An 18,790-nucleotide genomic window follows, 5' to 3' on the forward strand; every position below is an offset into this window, starting at 1 on the left:
ATGTTCCCAGTGGGATTCTGGTTAAGTTACTGGTGTTAGACCCATACAGTATGTTAGGGAGTTATCAAAAGTAACATTGTAGCAAAATAATTAGTGAAATGAAAAAATGTTTAAAAAAAGGTGTTTAAGAATGTTTAGAGGGAAAAGCAGGATTATTAATAGTAGTTACCTGTGGTGGTTTCAAGGCAGGTGCGCAAATTCTTTGATCTTTTTCTTTCAAGATACATAGCTGAACATGGGGGGCAATTAGTGACCCATCTGTAATCATGAGGACATGGCAGAGGTGGCTATCCATGAGCAGCTGCTAAAACTAGGATCTTTCTTCCAGATCGAAGGGCCAGCAACAAGCCATCACAGCAAACAGTTCCTCAGGACAGTGCGGTAACCGTCTTTTAGGGCACGCAGCCATGTCAAAGGGGTCCCTGTCCACGTAGGGCATTAGGCCCAGAGTCAAAAGCTAGCTCCCACAGCCTCCCTCTGAAGGCGCACAGGTCACTGGCACTGGAGAACTCGTTATTAACCAAACTTTCAAGGGCCATCCACCAAACCCGCCTGTTCTCATTGTCCCCCAGGCAATGACAGAGTCCATGGGGAACACATCTCTGCAGACAGCATTGTCTGCAATCTTCACTTGAAGTGTGTTCTCAGCGACACGGTTCCTAACAGCCACATCTTGGTGGATGACTTCCCTGCTGGACAGATGGCTCATTCCTCAGGCAATCTGAACAGTCATGTGAACCAAGCCTTGTTGAGACACCGCCCGTGGATTATGGGCCTCTACTAATTGGCGCTGCCATGAAAACAATCTAAGATTCCCCCAGTTCATGTAAGCCAATATCCCCAAGGGCTTTTCTCCTTCTATACACACCCTGCTGACAGGAAGAAGATTTCTGTGATGAAGACCGCACAGCTTACAGCTCTCAGTGAGCATCATTGTCACCCGAATTTCAGAAGCTTGATCTTTATCCGTCTTTACAAATACTTTCTTTTCTTTATCTGGATCTTTTCCTTTTTTTCCTTTAGCCACAGACTTTATTGCTTGAATATTTGCAACTATTATTCTATACACTTTTAATTTCTTCCAAAACTCTATGCTCCATATTTGCTAGGTCACTTCACTCTCCGTTTTATTCTACATTTCCATCAAGCAGTGTTTCCCCGAATCACAATCTGCCTGGTTGTGTATTGTTGCTGTTCAGTGGCTAAGCTGTGTCTGTCTCTTTGTGATGCCATGGACTGTAGGCCACCAGGCTCCTCTGTCCCAGGCAAGAATTTCCCAGGCAAGAACACTGGAGTGGGTGCCATCCCTTCTCCATATTTGGATCTTTTTCATCTACTAAGATCCCATGGAAAATATGCTCAAAATACCTTATTGAAGTCCATCTTTTAGAATTATCCTCTCCCTGAATATTGCAATATCCTTCACCTGAGCGCTGGCCTCCGAAAGAGTGACACTTCTCAGGTCGTTCTTCTGTCTTCTACCCAGCTTGAGTGAAAATAAACACAAAACACCAAACTCTGTCGCTATGTCAGATACGATATCGTCAACACGGTTCAGAAGTGACAATGCAAAACAATTTTTTAAACAAAAGCATGTTCATTATGCAATCTGAGACAAAGTGCAATCAGGAGGGAGCCCGATTATACTTTAAAAGAAAATGCAGTCAGGAGTGAGTCTGGAATCAGAAGCAGCTTTGGTATTTGTTGGACTGTGATCCTCAGCCACTTTTGCCTAAACACACAGAATGGATGGGTCTGGTGCCCTGTGTGCTGGGCTGCAGGCCCAATTTCTTCACACAGGTCAGATGAACTGGGCCCACCACCCCTGTGCTCAGTGGGCAAAGCTGAGTCGCTCTCTTGTCCTCATGGGGCTAGCGGGAGGGACTGACTGAAGACAAAGTGCCATGGGTTACACTGCAGAGGGGTGTGATGCAGGAGAAGGGTGCCGATTTTATTGATGGCAGCCCCATCCACTTCTTCTTCCATCTTCCTGGCTTCCTCCAATTCTCCTGGATTTAACACCAATTAACCTCAACTTCAACCCCTTACCTAGATTTCTCAAGAATTTCATCTGTGTATAAATAGGAGGAGGAAAAAAAAATAAAACAATGAACCTTTTTTGCTGTGCTCAAAGACTCAGCATAAAAATCCTGTTTTTAAAACAGAGTATAGCACCAGAACACTACACCTTATTCCCTTTCATTTCCTTTTATAATAGTTGAAAATAACACGAGGTGCTTTGACCGAAAGTCAAGCTTGTTCTAGACCTGTTCAGTTCAGTTTAGTCGCTCAGTCGTGTCCGACTCTTTGCGACCCCATGCATCGCAGCACGCCAGGCCTCCCTGTCCATCACCATCTCCCGGAGTTCACTCAGACTCACATCCATCGAGTCCGTGATGCCATCCAGCCATCTCATCCTCTGTCATCCCCTTCTCCTCCTGCCCCCAATCCCTCCCAGCATCAGGGTCTTTTCCAATGAGTCAACTCTTCTCATGAGGTGGTCAAAATACTGGAGCTTCAGCTTTAGCATCATTCCTTCCAAAGAACACCCAGGGCTGATCTCCTTTAGAATGGACTAGTTGGATCTCCTTGCAGTCCAAGGGACTCTCAAGAGTCTTCTCCAACACCACAGTTCAAAAGCATCAGTTCTTCAAGGCTCAGCTTTCCTCAAGGTCCAATTCTCACATCCATACATGACTACTGGAAAAACCATAGCCTTGACTAGATGGACCTTTGTTGGCTAAGTAATGTCTCTGCTTTTGAATATGATATCTACGTTGCTCATAAATTTTCTTCCAAGGAGTTAGCATCTTTTAATTTCATGTCTGCAGTCACCACTTGCAGTGATTTTGGAACCCCCCAAAATAAAGTCTGACACTGTTTCCACTGTTTCTCCATCTATGTGCCATGAAGTGATGGGACCAGATGCCACGATCTTAGCTTTCTGAATGTTGACCTTTAAGCCAACTTTTTCACTCTCCTCTTTCACTTTCATCAAGAGGCTTTCTAGTTCCTCTTCACTTTCTGCCATAAGGGTGGTGTCATCTGCATATCTGAGTTATTGATATTTCTCCCGGAAATCTTGATTCCAGCTTGTGCCTCTTCCAGCCCAGCGTTTCTCACGATGTACTCTGCATAGAAGGTAAATAAGCAGGGTGACGATACACAGCCTTGACGTACTCCTCTTCCTATTTGGAACCAGTCTGTTGTTCCATGTCCTGTTACTTCCTGACCTGCATATAGGTTTCTCAAGAGGCAGGTCAGGTGGTCTGGGATTCCCATCTCTTTCAGAATTTTCCACAGTTTATTGTGGTCCACACAGTCAAAGGCTTTGGCATAGTCAATAAAGCCGAAATAGATGGGTTTTTTTGGAACTCTCTTGCTTTTTCCATGATCCAGAGGATATTGGCAATTTGATCTCTGGTTCCTCTGCCTTTTCTAAAACCAGCTTGAACATCTGGAACTTCATGGTTCACATAGTGCTGAAGCCTGGCTTGGAGAATTTTGAGCATTACTTTACTAGCGTTTGAGATGAGTGCAATTGTGCGGTAGTTTGAGTATTCTTTTCCTTGCCTTTCTTTGGGATTGGAATCAAACTAACCTATTCCAGTCCTGTGGCCACTGCTGAGTTTTCCAAATTTGCTGGCAAATTGAGTGCAGCACTTTCACAGCATTGTCTTTCAGGATTTGAGATAGCTCAACTGGAATTCCATCACCTCCGCTAGCTTTGTTCGTAGTGATGCTTTCTAAGGCCCACTTGACTTCACATTCCAGGATGTCTGGCTCTAGGTGAGTGATCACACCATCGTTTTTATCTTGGTCGTGAAGCTCTTTTTTGTACAGTTCTTCTGTGTATTGTTGCCACCTCTTCTTAATATCTTCTGCTTCTGTTAGGTCCATACCATTTCTGTCCTTTATTGAGCCCATCTTTGCATGAAATATTCCCTTGGTATCTTTAATTTTCTTGTAGAGACCTCTAGTCTTTCCCATTTTATTGCTTTCCTTTATTTATTTGCATGAATCACTGAGGAAGGCTTTCTTATCTCTCTTTGCTCTTCTTTGGAACTCTGCGTTCAGATGCTTATATCTTTCCTTGCAGATGGTGATTGCAGACATGAAATTAAAAGATGCTTACTCCTTGGAAGGAAAGTTATGACCAACCTAGACAGCATATTCAAAAGCAGAGACATTGCTTTGTCAACAAAGTCTGTCTAGTCAAGGCTAAGATTTTTCTAGTAGTCATGTGTGGATGTAAGAGTCAGACTATAAAAACAGCTGAGCAGAGAATTGATGCTTTTGAACTGTGGTGTTGGAAAAGACTCTTGAGAATCCCCTGGACTGCAAGAGATTCAACCAGTCCATCCTAAAGGAAATCAGTCCTGGGTGTCCATTGGAAGGACTGATGTTGAAGCTGAAACTCCAATATTTTGGCCACATGATGATGAAGAGCTGACTGATTTGAACAGACCCTGATGTTGGGAAAGATTGAAGGCAGGAGGAGAAGAGGATGACAGAGGATGAGAAGGGGATGACAGAGGATGAGATGGTTAGGTGGCATCACCGACTCAATGCACATGAGTTTGGGTAAACCCCGGGAGTTAGTGATGGACAGGGAGGCCTGGTGTGCTAGGGTTCATGGGGTTGTAAAGAGTCAGACACGACTGAGCCACTGAACTGAACTGAATAGATGCACAGATGTAGAGGAAGGACTTGTGAACTCAGCTGGAGAAGAGGGGGGGACAAATTGAGAGAGTAGCATTGAAACATAGCCACTACCATATGCAAACTAGCTAGCTAGTGGGAAGTTGCTATATAACATAGGGAGCCCAGCAGGGAGCTCTGTGACGACCTAGAGGGTGGGATGGTGGGATGTTGGGAAGTGGGAGGCAGGCTCACCGAAGAGTGGATAATATACTTAGGGCTTACTTGTGTTGTTGTATGAGGAAAACCAACCAAGCATTGTAAAGCAGTTATTCTTCAATTAAAAATAAATAAATACAGTCTGAAAACTATCATTCAACACATATGCAATGTCATTAAACCTATATGGGATCATCTTCTCTTCCTAGTTGTTTTTCCACTGTAAGTACTTATAAATGTCATTAAAGGTTTTGAAAATATGATTTTAATATCCACACAGTATTGCTTAATACATATACATAAATAATGAAATTTCAGTCTCGACATAGAAACATAATACCAAAAAAGTTTCCATTCTAAACTAAAGCTTGCGTTTTAATTCAGCTTAATGAGAATTCCTCTGAAGATCTAAAATTCTTATGAAAAGTAAATTATGTGGAGTCCTTTTTGCTTTCATCTGTTATACCTTATTGTCATTTATTTCTAAGGACTCTTTGACTTTTGACATTTTGTATTTGACTGTAATCTTTGACTGAGAGAAAATCTTAAATTTAGATATTAACAATGTCAAGAAGTAGTCTTGTAAGTGTGAATCGTTCAGTCATGTCCAGTTATTTGTGACCCATGGACTGTAGCCCACCAGGTCCTCTGTCCAGAGAATTTTCCAGGCAAGAATATTGGAGTGGGTAGCCATTCCTTTCTCGAGGGGATCTTCCTGACCTAGGGGTCAAACCTAGGTCTCCTGGGTTGCAGGCAGATTCTTTACCATATGAACCACCAGAGAACCCTGACTCTGCTGTACATGGATGTAAAAATCCTTAAAAGTATATTAGCAAACCAAATTGATGAATACATTAAAAGAATCATACACTGTGACCAAATGTAAGTTATTCTGTGCCTGCAAGCATGATTTATGATCTGCACATCAATCACTGTGATACACAATATAAGCAAAATTAAGAATAAAATCACATGATCTTCTCAATAATTGCAGAAAAAGCTTTCGACAAAGGCTAACATCAATTTGGATACAATCTCTCAGTACAGTGGCTATACATGGAACATACTAAAGGGTATATAAGACAAGCCCACGGCTAACATCCAACTCAGTGGTAAAGAGGTAAAAAGTGACAGTGAAGCCTGTCGGTTGTGCCCGACTCTTGCCGACCCCGTGGACTGTAGCCTACCAGGCTCCTCCGTCTATGGGATTTTCCAGGCAAGCGTACTGGAGTGGGTTCCCATTTCCTTCTCCAGGGGATCTTCCCAGCCCAGGGATCCAACCTGGGTCTCCCACACTGTAGGCAGACGCTTTACCATCTGAGCCACCAGAGGTTTTCCTGAAAGATCAGGAAAGAACAAGGATGTCCAATCTCACCTACCTTGCTCATCATAGCAGTGGAAGTGTCCTTCCCAGAGTAACTAGGCAAGAAAAGGAAATTAAAGGCATCCCCATCAGAACAGATGAAGTTGCACTGTCACTATTCGATTACAACAGGATTTATATGTAACCTTAAAAACTCCACCAAGTAACAACTATTAAAACTAATAAACTCGGCAACATAGCAAGATATGAACCATCAGAAAGAGAACAGAACAGTCCCATATACAAATGCATCCAAAAAAAACAAAAAAAAAACAAAAAACAAACCCTGAAATAAATTTAACTGAGGGGCAGAAATACCTGTACAGTCACGGGCTCCAAGACCTAGAGTCTGGGTTCAAATCCCAGCTCACCCACTGACCTGTAGAGTGACCCAGGGCAAATCACACAATGATCTGAGGCTCAACATATTCAACTGTAAAGTGAACACAAAACCAGTGTCTCCTCCCAGGGCTGTGAAACTCCAAGGAAATGCTTATTTAGGCCGAGGGGTTGGAGTGTCTCCAGGAGCCTCTCCTTGTATGAAACTCCTCTAGAACTGGGCTCTCCTGATCCTGTGGGCGAGAGTCAAGGGTAGAGCCTGGGAGCGGAATGGGACTGGACAAGGACGAGGACAAACAAATACTAGTTCTGTGTCAATGAGGGAAGCCACCTCCTTTCCAGATCTCAGAGTGGGGCCTGCACCGAGGTCCATGCACAATCAGAAGTGATAACTCTGAACCCCCCACAGCAGGGATGGAGCCTTCCTGGCAAGAACCTTCTCTCTGGTCCAGGCTCCAGTGTGATGTAGTGTTGCTCCCTGAGTTCTCCATGTCTCCACCAGGCAAAGAGCTCTTGGGAGCTGGAGGTCTATTAAACCACAGGGGCCTGAGGGTCAGAATGACACAAGGACGGACAACATTGAAAACTAGCTAAATTTTTAAAAAATGACAGAAGTACAGACGAGGCAGGGGATGAGAAGCAGAAAGACTGACGACCTCTCAAGCTTTTAGCAGAAATATCTCCACACCAGCTCAGCAGAGCCTACAGGAGGAAAATATAATGGAAAAGCAGGCTATGGATATATCTCTACACTGCTGGACCCAGAGATCCAAGTCCCAATCCACCGACATTGTTCTGCATATCCAGACACCGAGAGGACGAAACACAGACCTTGCCTTAGGAGGTCTCAGCCAGACTTAATATTGGGGTTGCTGAGCATGGTCACATGGTCACTATGGACTCAGACCCTCCTCCATGCTCACATCCTCTGTTCTCACAGAAACATACACGGTTCACTACAGAGAACCCTCTGAGGGTACTTGTGTATACCAGAAACTGGCAATGGTGAAATGCAAAGAAAAGACACAGAAAAGGAAACATGCCTCTGGGGAGCTCTACAAATTAGAAAAGATCTGAAGCGCTTGATACGTGGCATTTTTAAAAAAGCTTTTTAATATGCAAACCCAGAAAGGACATTTCCAGGAGAAAGGACAAAAGAATCATCCCATTGGGGCAATTTGGTATCCATATGGGAAACTAAGTTGGATCCCTACCTCACAAAACACCACCAAACCAATTAGAAACATACTAACAACCAAATAGATTTAAGGGACTAGATCTGATAGATAGAGTGCCTGATGAACTCTGGACTGAGGTTCGTGACATTGTACAGGAGACAGGGCTCAAGACCATCCCCGTGGAAAAGAAGTGCAAAAAAGCAAAATGGCTGTCTGGGGAGGACTTAGAAATAGCTGTGAAAAGAAGAGAAGTGAAAAGCAAAGGAGAAAAGGAAAGATATAAGCATCTGAATGCAGAGTTCCAAAGAATAGCAAAAAGAGATAAGAAAGTCTTCCTCAGTGATCAATGCAAAGAAATAGAGGAAAACAACAGAATGGGAAAGACTAGAGATCTCTTCAAAAAAATTAGAGACACCAAGGGAATATTTCATGCAAAGATGGGCTCGAAAAACGACAGAAATGGTATGGACCTAACGGAAGCAGAAGATATTAAGAAGAGGTGGCAGGAATACACAGAAGAAGTGTACAAAAAAGAGCTTCACGACCAAGATAATCACGATGGTGTGATCACTCACCTAGAGCCAAACATCCTGGAATGAAGTCAAGTGGGCCTTAGAAAGCATCATTATGAACAAAGCTAGTGGAGGCGATGGAATTCCAGTTGAGCTATCTCAAATCCTGAAAGACAATGCTGTGAAAGTGCTGCACTCAAGTTGCCAGCAAATTTGGAAAACTCAGCAGTGGCCACAGGACTGGAAAAGGTTAGTTTTCATTCCAGTCCCAAAGAAAGGCAAGGAAAAGAATGCTCAAACTACCACACAATTGCACTCATCTCACACACAACTTAAGCAATGCTCAAAATTCTCCAAGCCAGGCTTCAGCACTACGTGAACCGTGAACTTCCAAATGTTCAAGTTGGTTTTAGAAAAGGCAGAGCAACCAGAGGTCAAATTGCCAACATCTGCTGAATCTTCAAAAAAGAAGAGTTCCAAAATAACCCATCTATTTCTGCTTTATTGACTATGCCAAAGCCTTTGACTGTGTGGACCAGAATAAACCATGGAAAATTCTTCAAGAGATGAGAATCCCAGACCACCTGACCTGCCTCTTGAGAAACTTATATGCAGGTCAGGAAGCAACAGACTGGACAGGGACAACACACTGGTTCCAAATAGGAAAAGGAGAACGTCAAGGCTGTATATTGACACCCTGCTTATTTGACTTCTATGCAGAGTACATCATGAGAAACGCTGGGCTGGAAGAAGCACAAGCTGGAATCAAGATTGCTGGGAGAAATATCATAACCTCAGATATGCAGAGGACACCACCCTTATGGCAGAAAGTGAAGAGGAACTAGAAAGCCTCTTGATGAAAGTGAAAGAGGAGAGTGAAAAAGTTGGCTTAAAGCTCAACATTCAGAAAACAAAGATCATGGCATCTTGTCCCATCACTTCATGGGAAATAGATGGGGAAACAGTTTCAGACTTTATTTTTCGGGTTCCAAAATCACTGCAGATGTTGACTGCAGCCATGAAATTAAAAGACGCTTACTCCCTGGAAGAAAATTTATGAGCAACGTAGATATCATATTCAAAAGCAGAGACATTACTTAGCCAACAAAGGTCCGTCTAGTCAAGGCTATTGTTTTTCCAGTGGTCATGTATGGGTGAGAGAGTTGGACTGTAAAGAAAGCTGAGCACTGAAGAATTGATGCTTTTGAACTGTGGTGTTGGAGAAGACTCTTGAGAGTCCCTTGGACTGCAAGGAGATCCAACTAGCCCATTCCAAAGGAGATCAGCCCTGGGTGTTCTTTGGAAGGAATGATGCTAAAGCTGAAGCTCCAGTATTTTGGCCACCTCATGCAAAGAGTTGATTCTTTGGAAAAGACCCTTATACTGGGAGGGATTGGGGGCAGGAGGAGAAGGGGACGACGGAGGATGAGATGGCTGGATGGCATCACCGACTAGATGGATGTGAGTTTGAGTGAACTCCGGGAGATGGTGATGGACAGGGAGGCCTGGCGTGCTGCAGTTCATGGGGTCGCAGAGTTGGACACGACTGAGCGACTGAACTGAAACGAACTGAAATGAACTGAACTGAATTGAACTGAAGAACCAACGACTGAAAGAAAAACTTTACAGAATTTCGAACAATTTTGGATGAAGGAATATCTTTTAAGTTCAGGTATTGTTAATTTACAATAATTAGTTTGTTTAAGGTGTATAGCAAAGTGATTCAGTGATTCAGCCTCTCAGGTGCTTCCTTGGACAAAATTCATTCCCTTTGGGAGGCCCGTGGGCCATGCCCTCAACTCAGAACAGCTAAGAATCCTGAATACGCAAAGCTGCATGTGGTGGTGCTTGTGGGGGTTTTTAGACCGAATAAATTATTCTAACATGATACAAGTACCAAGCCCAGAGGTCAAGAGAGGATCTCATAACCTATCTTCAAACAGAAGGCCCTGCTCCCTTGAATGTGGGTGCGTGAAACAGCGCTTGGGAAGGAAAGAGGTGTGTCATGAATATTTTGCCTGCAGAGGACAAAGTGGTGTGTAGAGAGGATGCACAGGCACGTCCCAGGACACTGAGCACACGGACACAGTGACTGGACTCTCAGCCCTGCTCTTGGGCATCGCACTGTCTCCACCGCTGACACAGGGGGAGCAACTCACCCGTGTCCTGGAGAGTATGGTCACATGACCTGAACCTGGCCGATCGGTGTGTTCTATCCCTCCTGGCCACCGTGATTGGCTCAGGACTGGTGCGGTGACCAATCGGGGCCCAGGGCCGGGCCTCTCGCTGGAAGCAAGGGAAGAGGAGCTCGCCTTCTGCCAGAAGGGGTGGGGCTGGGTGAGGTCAGGCTCCAGCAGTGGGAGGGGCGTGAGGTCAGCCTGGGGCAGTTGGTGACTTTCCTGAGCCCATGAGGGCAGAGCTGCTGGCCTGAGAATGAGGCCGTTGCTGAGCCCAGGGGTTGAGAGCGCCGGTTCCTGCTGTGGTCCCGGAGCTCCACCTGAAACCGGAGGGAAGCGGTCTGCCTGTGAGTCCTCTCCTGCTTGCCTGTCAGCTTGTTTGAACCATGTTGGGTTTTCTGTCCAGCTGGCTAAGTGGAGACCCTGGAAATGCAGCTGTGTGGGTTTTGGCTGGCTTCAGGGAAGAAATGCCAGATGACACTTGGAGACGCCAGTTTAATCTGGATTCAGGTCGTAGCTCTTGAAAATGAAGTGAAAGTCCCTCATTCGTGTATGATTCTTGCGACCCCATAGGCTATACAGTTCATGGAATTCTCCAGGCCAGAATACTGGAGTGGGTAGCCTTTCCCTTCTCCAGGGGATCTTCCCAGTCCAGGGATTGAACCCAGGTCTCCTGCATTGCAGGCAGATTCTTTACCAGCTGAGCCACAAGAGAAGCCCATGACTACTGGAGTGGGTAGCCTGTCCCTTCTGCAGTGGATCAGGATTCCCAACCCAGGAATCAGACCTGGGACTCCTGCATGGCAAGAGGATTCTTTACCAGCTGAGCTATCAGGGAAGCCCAGTATCTCTCTTTTTTTTTCCACCATGTAGAGTTTATTATTCCAATGGCACTAATACAGCTGGAGGTGCTCAGTGACACTGTGCGGGCAGGGTTTCCTGCCTTCTAGCTTCTGTCCAAAGAGAACATCTACCCGCTTGTTTCTTGCCCCTTCTGGAGGAAAATCCACTAGGGGCCATTTACCCAAATAAACCTCTTAATGCGTTTATTTTTAACTTCTTGACATTAAGTTTCCCTCTCAACAAAAAAGTATTGGTTGTCCCATCCCCTCCCGCATTCCCACCGGCCAGATAAGTCCCTGCTCCGAGGGCACTTGTTGCCCCTAAAATCTGGAAAGAAATATCGAAAGAAACAGCATTTAGTGTTCATGTTGAGTGATGGCACGAAGTGGGCCCCAGAAACCTGTCAGGCAGAGCATTACTGGGTCTGGACAGCCTCGAGGTGTTGTGGAGAATGTGGGGGCTTGTTGCTGTGGTCACTTGTCCCTGGGCGCAGGGGCCGCGCCAAGTCCCACCCAGTGGCAGGCTAAGCAGAGGCCGCGTACAACTTGTCCAGGAAGTTGTCCAAGGCTGGGATCCCTTCCTTCAGGCCTTTGCGCTTGCGTGTCTCCGCCACCACCTGACTGGGGCGGCTGGTGTTGTCAAAGGGGTCACCGGGCAGGATCTGCCAGTGGTCGAACACACACTGGGGGAAGGCCTGGCCACCCGTGTTGGACCTCAGGTCAGCGGTGAAGCCAAAGGACTCATTGACAGGGAGGTAGGCCTTCACAACAAACATGGGAGTGCCGGCCACCTGGGTCTCCTCAAAGACGTGGCCCCGCTTTCTGTTCAGGACACCGTAGATACCACCAACCACTTGTTCCGGACACTGGATCTCCACAAGATAGATGGGCTCCATGAGCCGGGGCTGGGCAGTCAGCACACTGGCATACAGGCAGCGCCAAGCTGTGGGGATGATCTGGCCACCCCCACGGTGGATGGCATCAGCGTGCAAGCGTCACATCATGGACATCAAAGCGCACGCCCCGCATATTCTCCTCGCATAGCGCCCCCTCCTTGGTGGCCCACTGGAAGCCAGCCACCACACTGTCCTTGATTTCGTTGAGGTACTGTACACCCTTGGTGATGTCCGTGAGGATGTTGGGGCCCGTGCCATCAGGGCCGAAGCACCAGATCTTACGGGCCTCAGCCACGTCCCACTCGTACTTCTCAGCCAGGTAGCGGGCCCGCTGCTTGAGCTCCTGGCGTGTGGACACCTCGCCCTTGTCGATGTCCTCAGCCCGGCCATCAGGGAAGGGCCGCGCCTTCATGTAAAGCCTATTGTGCTTGTTGGGGGACTTGGACAGGCAGAGCACGTTCGACTCCTCACTGACAGTCTCCCGGTACGAGACAACTGGGTCAGATTCCTTGATGGGGATGCAAGCAGGATCCTCCTCCAGGTCCTTGAGGCAGATCTCCAAGTGCAGCTCCCCAGCCCCCGCGATAATGTGCTCCCCGGACTCCTCGATGATGCACTGCACCATGGGGTCCGACTTGGCCAGCCGCTTCAGACCTTCCACCAGCTTGGGCAGGTCGGCCGGGTTCTTGGCCTCCACAGCGACCCTGACAACAGGGCTCACGCTGAACTTCATCACCCGCATGTTGTGGGCATGCTCGAAGGTGGTGATGGTGCCAGTCTTCACCAGGAACTGGTCCACGCCCACCAGACCCACAGTGTTGCCACAAGGCACATCCTCGATGGGCTCCACGTAACGGCCCATCATCAGGATTGTCCTCTGGATCGGCTTCAGGTACAGGTCCTCCTTCTTCCCAGGAGTATAGTTGGGTCCCATGATGCGGACCTTCAGGCCAGTAGACACCAGCCCTGAGAAGACCCGGCCGAAGGCATAGAACCGACCTTTGTCAGAGGTCGGCACCATTTTGGAAATGTCCATCATGAGAGGGCCTTTGGGATCACAGCTTTTAATGCCCATGGCTGCCTCATCGTCTGGGGGACCCTCATACAGGAGCTCACAGCGGTACTTCTGGGCTGTCACAGGGGAAGGCAGGTGGATGGTGATCATCTGCAGCAGGGCGTCCCCAGCAGGCAGCCAGCGGCGCATCACAGCCTTCAGAAGTGGTTTGCCCTCCTTGTCCTTATCTTCACTGTCCAACTTGATGTCCAGTTTTTCAATTAGTTTTGCCATCTCCTCTTTCTTGAAGTTCATGATTGCATCAAACACCTTGAAGACTGGGTCCAGGATGAGCTGGCAGAACGTCCGAGGCAGCTTCTTGCCATCAGGGCTATTGGCTGACTTGCTGAACTTGCCAGTGGCTGGATCAAAGCACAGGTCTCCCCACAGCTTTTTCATCATGTCCTCTACCTTCTTGACCCGCTCAGCAGGCCCTAGCTGTCCCTCGCCCTTGGCGGCAAACTTGGCCACATACATCTCTGCAAACTGCTTCAGGGTAAAGGCCCAACCATGGAGACCAGATCCAAAGCCAACAGTACCAAGGACGGGGTCAGTCATGATGTTGCCCATGGGGCCGCTCTCGCCCTCGCCGTAGGTAGAGATAACGACATTGACATTCTCCACGATACGCTGGAAGGTTTGGTAGAGCTCCTCAGGCTCCAGCTGCAGCTCAAGCAGGGCCCGGTCCATCTTGTTCATCATCAGCACTGGCTTGATGTGCTCAGCGATGGCCTGGCGCAGCACCGTCTCTGTCTGCACACACACACCAGACACACAGTCCACCACCACCAAGGCACCGTCAGTGACACGGAGTGCGGCTGTCACCTCTGAGGAAAAGTCGACGTGCCCAGGGGAATCAATGAGGTTGATGAGGAAGCCAGAGCCATCCTTGCTCTGCTTGATGAAATTCAAGTCGTTCTCTGAAAGCTCGTAGAAAAGGGAGATGGCCGTTGACTTGATGGTGATGCAACGCTCCTGCTTGTCCTTCCGGGTGTCAGTGAAGCGGGTCTCCCCAGCCCGGGCAGAGGCGATGATACCCGCCTTACACACCAGGGAGTCTGTCAGAGTGGACTTGCCATGGTCCACGTGGGCGATGACAGACATGTTCCGGACGTTGGCCTTCTTGTCCATGATGGCCCGGATCTGGTCTACTGTGAAGTTCACCATGGTGGCGGATGGCGGTGGATTCTCCCAAGCAGATCCGAGCGAGCTGGGTCGCGCCGAGCAGCCCAGTATCTCTTAAGGCCAGCTATTCATTGATATCTCTTAAGGCCAGCTATTAATTGTAGGATTCCCCTAATTAGTCTTCACAGGATTAAGGTGGCAACCTGCTAAGGTAGCAATCGATGTCTTTTTTCTAGAGGACAAAACTGGGGCTCAGAGAAGCGGGTAACAGGTGACACAGCTACAGCAAGGAAGTGTGCACCTAGACAAACTCCCCAGATCCTGCTGTTAGAACCCAGGGAAGCCATATGGTGTGGCTTGTCCATGTGACAGGGGCTAAGGCACCCAGCCCACACTGGATACTGTGGGGACCTGACTTGGTAACTGCCGTCTGGAAGCTCTGAGACTCACAAAAGCAATTTGCACTGAAGAGAGGAAGGACACCTCCCTTCATCCGCCCCACCACACCCTCCAGGTTCTCCCATACCCTGCCCCCTTTCTCTTGCTTTGTGAGGGAATAAGAGTCACACTCATGTGACCACATTGGCTGTCCACTGTTCACGAGCTACCAAGTGGAGCTGCTACAGGAGAGGCCATGAGCCTTTGCCCCTGAGTACCTCTCTTTCCTTTGTACCGTGGGAGCCCTCCTCCACACCTGCACACCAGAGGCCTTTTCTGAGACACGTAGGGACCCTCCCTCAGTTTGCAACAGGTTGCCTCCATCGCTGTCCTTTCAATGCCTCCCTTGAAACTCAGCTCATGAGCTCCTTTGTCTGCATCGCGGCCCACCTGGCTGCCACGGGAGGGACAGAGCTGACAATGAATCCAAAGCTCGAATCTCACAGCCAGGAATCTGTGTATAAAGGACCTGATCATTCACGCTGTAGAGGCTGTAGTAGGTTGCAGGGATCCGTAACCAGGGCTTAGGCCAAGGTGACTCCACAGCTGTTTTAATGCCTGGGGAGGGTTCTGGCTATAGTGTGGGTGGGGTGAGTCTCCTGAGGTTGTGAAGGCCCCCTGTGTGCAGGTTCATGGCTCAGAGAGAAGAGAAGGTGGAGTCCTTCCCTGGAGGTGGTCACAGCTCATGGACGAGCCAGACAGGCAGGCAGGGCTCGATAGCACCTGAGCTGCCTTCATGAGTGAATGGTGTGGGGGCAGAGGAAGAGAATCAGGTCTGCTCCCTTATGTGGTGCCCAGGGCAGGTTGTCACCAGACTAAACACTTACTATGGTGATGACCATCACTGCCGTCTGCAGAGGGTTTACATTGGTGTGTGTCTACATCTGAGCAGTCAGGCCGTTGCTAAACCACACTGGCCATGGGCATTGCCTCTCCTTAGAACTTGATATGTTTCGTCTCTTCCTTACTGAACATTCGTTGCCAAGAGGGTTTTGGGGCCACAAGGATGTTGGCTTTTTCTCTAGCTTTGTCTCATGAGGGATGAGTTTCTGGTTGTTGGTGTGGTTTGTTTTTCCAGCTCCCTTGCTTGGCTTATTTTGTGACTTTGTTTCTGCCAGAGGAAGGGCTTAGGATCTGGCTTCTGGCTGAGATGTGACACTTACCACAGCAATGCCGACGTGGAGATCATGACCACATTTGCCAAAAGGGCTTTGTTTTGCAGAATACATCTCGAAAGTACCTACACTGTCCTTTCAGATACGCAAAGGCTATTTGAAATGAAATAAAAAACAAGAATTCTCAAGTTGACTCTTACAATATGCGGGGAATCAGAAAAATCCCCTGGAGAAGGGAAACACTACCCACTCCAGTATTCTGGCCTAGACAATTCCTTGGAGTGTATAGTCCATGGGGTCACAGAGAATCAGACAAAATCGGATGACTGAACAACAACAGCAATGATGTCTCACCATTTGTCAAACAGAGAAACCAGCAGTATTTGCACGACTGTGTGCATGTTCAGGTGCTCATTCGTGTCCAACTCTTTGCAGCCCTGTGGCCTGTAGCACCCAAGATCCTCTATCCGTGGAATTTTTCAGGCAAGAATACGGAAATGGATTGCCATTTCCACCTCCAGGGGATCTTCCCCACCCAGAGACTGAACCCAGGTCTCCTGCATTTCACAATCTACACTGGCTGGCGGGTTCTTTTCTGCTGAACCGTCTGGGAAACAACTCATTACATCACTGGGTTATTCTAAAGTACTTCACTTAGAGTCTGGCACTCGGGAAGTTCTCACTGGTGATGTGAATATTCAGTCATGTATCATTATTGCTCATATGATAATGGAATGGCCACGCTCACAAAGGAGAAAGAAGAGCCTTTCCAAGTCCAGTTAAATCCTTCACCACACATATCTTCTTTAAATCTTCTGACTTTGAAATAAACATCAAGCATAAAGACATTGGTTATGGCCACCAGGAAAGATCGAGTTCTACTAGTAAGTGACGAGGCTTCTTCCAGTTCCAACATGCATGTGTTGTTTCCCCGGCATCACCCAGCACTTCTGTGACAGCAGCTGGGGGTCCTGCAACCTAACTCAGTGTGGACCCTGCCTATCTGGGGGTAGTTCCAGACCCCACAGGTTAAAGGCCCAGCCCTACAAGACTCTCCCCCGACTCCAGCCATCATTTGCAAGCCCAGATTGTCACCTGCACTCTGACCTGCTGGCTACCCGTTCCGAGGTTCTAATGACTTTGGGTTCTATTAATTTTTGGAGTGGTCGTGGAACTCAGAGAAACATGTTGCCTAGTAGATCACAGCCTTATTGTAAAAGGTAATAAACTCAGGAACAGCAGATGGAGGGGGATACATAGGACAGGGTGTGTGTGGGGGAGGCACGGAACTTCACGCTCTCCGAGCCTCACTTTCCCCAAATCTGCATGTGTTCCTCAACCCAGAAGCTGTCCAGACCCTGTTTGGGGATTTTTATGGAGGAGTCATCACACAAGCACAATTGATTAAATCAGTGGCTGTTGGTGATCGCTTCAACCAGAAGCCCTTTTGGCTTTCCCAGACATGGTCAGGGGAGGAGTGGGGCAGAGGAGGGACCGGAAATTCCAATCCTTAACCATGTGCTTACTTGCCCTGGCAAGCAGCGCCCCCCTTTGGAAAGGAGGCACTCTCCGAAAAGTCACCTCATTCACCTAACAAGAGACACCTTGACTGCTCTCCCCACTTCGGTAATTGCCAGAGTTTTAGGAGCTCTGTGCCAGGACCGGGGGCAAAGACCAAAAATGTATTTCTTATTATTAATACAAATCACAAGGTCACGGTGACCCCAAACATCAGTGATAATTTGATTCTATAGCCTTAAAAGTTTTTCAGCAGTTGAGTGGGCTTTTTTAAACAAAATTTGGGGGCCACACCTCGAGGCATGCGGTGATCTTAGTTCCCCAATCAGGGACTGAACCCACTGTCCCTGCATTGGAAGGCAGAGTGTTAACCGCTGGACCACCAGGGAAGTCTCTGATTGGGCCCTTTTTAGGTGAAACTGTTATTGGCATAAACTAAATGGTTCAAGATTTCAAAAAGCTGGAGCTGAGCATGAGCCATCTTCCTGTGGTGTCTTCAGATCATTATCGACTTTTCCATGGCCCCTGCAACCCTCAGCTTTCCCCTGAGATGAATCAGTCCCCAGGAAGCCTGTTGCCTGCCCCTGCTCGAGACCAGAGTCTATTCAGCGGCCACTGGGCACAGGCAGCGTGCGGGGTGTGTGCGGGTCCACACCAACCTGAGTAGTGGAGAGATGTCAGGGAAGACTCATTCCCGGGTGTGCTCTGATTACAAGAAGTGAGAAGGTTTGGGGAACAAAATAGCCTCGGAGAGAGCCCAGTCACACTACCTTGCCCACTGTGAAACAAAACTGGGGCTTCTGCATGCTTCCCCAGGGAGAAAGAAATCCATAGACTCCGCTGGATACTCAAACAATGACCTCCAAAAGATGAAGAGTCTTCAAGTGGGATTTCTCAGCCTTGGTGTTGTTGGCATTTAATATCTTGCAGCATTCATAAATGCAACTGAAAATGTCCCCAGATGTCACCAGTGTCCCCCGGGCCCAAACATGAGGGCCAGCTGGACAGGCTGGACCAGGAGCAAGGATGAAGGAAATGAAAGTCGCTCAGTCATGTCTAACTCTTGGCGACCCCATGGGCTATACAGTCGATGAAATTCTCCAGGCCAGAACACTGGACTGGGTAGCCTTTCCCAGGAGACCGAACCCAGGTCTCCTGCATCGCAGGCAGATTCTTTACCCGCTGAGCTCCAAGGGAGGCCCAAGGGAAGCCCAGAAGCAGGGGTGGGGGGATGCAAAAGGACAGGGAAGCAAGAGCAGTGGGGGCAGATAAGCAAGTCTGCCCTCCTGAAATGTCTGCTGGCCCGGTCGTCTGCAGTTATGACTGGGCGGGGTGTGGAGGGCACAGGGGCTCAGAGGTGTGTGACCCCCTTT

The 18,790-nt window shown here is 48.0% G+C and overlaps 1 pseudogene; it reads right to left on the minus strand.

Annotated features, from left to right (window-relative positions):
- The window catches only part of LOC128066750 (elongation factor 2-like), a 67,184-nt pseudogene extending 52,744 nt beyond the window's left edge, over nt 1-14,440 (minus strand).
- Nucleotides 14,441-18,790: the final 4,350 nt, after the last annotated feature.

This window comes from Budorcas taxicolor, chromosome 21, assembly GCF_023091745.1.
Source record: "Budorcas taxicolor isolate Tak-1 chromosome 21, Takin1.1, whole genome shotgun sequence".
NCBI classification, from domain to species: domain Eukaryota; kingdom Metazoa; phylum Chordata; class Mammalia; order Artiodactyla; family Bovidae; genus Budorcas; species Budorcas taxicolor.